Source organism: Vulpes lagopus, chromosome 16, assembly GCF_018345385.1.
Source record: "Vulpes lagopus strain Blue_001 chromosome 16, ASM1834538v1, whole genome shotgun sequence".
NCBI lineage: Eukaryota > Metazoa > Chordata > Mammalia > Carnivora > Canidae > Vulpes > Vulpes lagopus.
The window spans coordinates 31,848,423-31,849,359 of NC_054839.1; the positions used below are offsets into that span (position 1 = coordinate 31,848,423).

At 33.3% G+C, this 937-nt stretch overlaps 1 non-coding gene across 1 annotated transcript; it reads left to right on the top strand.

Moving 5' to 3' along the window:
• Window positions 1-452: 452 nt before the first annotated feature.
• LOC121477215 lies at window positions 453-555 on the top strand. The gene has a single exon (XR_005984144.1). It is a non-coding gene; the product is annotated as a U6 spliceosomal RNA (small nuclear RNA).
• Window positions 556-937: the final 382 nt, after the last annotated feature.

Consider the following 937-nt stretch of genomic DNA (forward strand, 5'->3'; position numbering starts at 1 on the left):
GCCAATAACCAACTGTGCTGAATAATAGAGAAATAAGCTAAAGAAACCTGAAAAATATTGCTAAAAGTTTTTGAGCCCTGGTTGCTTTGGAGATTTGAGACGAAAGACATAGATGACAAATGTATCTTAAGAATCAAATGGTCTTGGGACTCCTGAGTGGCTCAGCGGTTGAGTGTCTGCATTCTGCTCAGAGCATGATCCTGGAGTTCCAGGATCGAGTCCCACATCAGGCTCCCTGCATGGAACCTGCTTCTCCCTCTGCCTATGTCTCTGCCTGTCTTTCTGCGTCTCTCATGAATAAATAAATATAATCTTTAAAAAAAAGAGAATCAAATGGTCTCGTATTCCAGTTCTGGCTCAATTATTTATAAACTACATGACCCCAGGAAAAGTCTCCCTATCATCTATTTGCACCTCAGTTCTGTCACCTATAATAAGTGGAAAATATTGTGCTCACTTCAGCAAAAGATGTACTAAAATTGGAACAATCCAAAGAAGGTTAGCAAGGTCCCTGTACAAAGATGACACATAATTCATGAAGAATTCCATTTTTTTAGAAAGTGGAAAATCTCACTACCTCATAAAATATGATGTTTAAATGAGATAATATCTCTTTTAACAATACTAATTTAGAATTTGGCTCATAGTAAGCCTTAGATAAATGTTAGCTTTTACGTATTAGCAAAACACTAGCAAATACATATAATGTATATCATTGGGCACATGATAGATAATGTGCATAACATGCACATAGTATGTATGATTTAAATATACATATGTATATATTTACATATGTATGCATAGTATATATTTACATATGTATGCATATGTGTTTATATACACATATGTCTATTTATATGTGTATACATATGTATACTTATATACATATATGTATAATTCACTTCTATAATTCCATTCAGTTAATTTACAAAAGGCA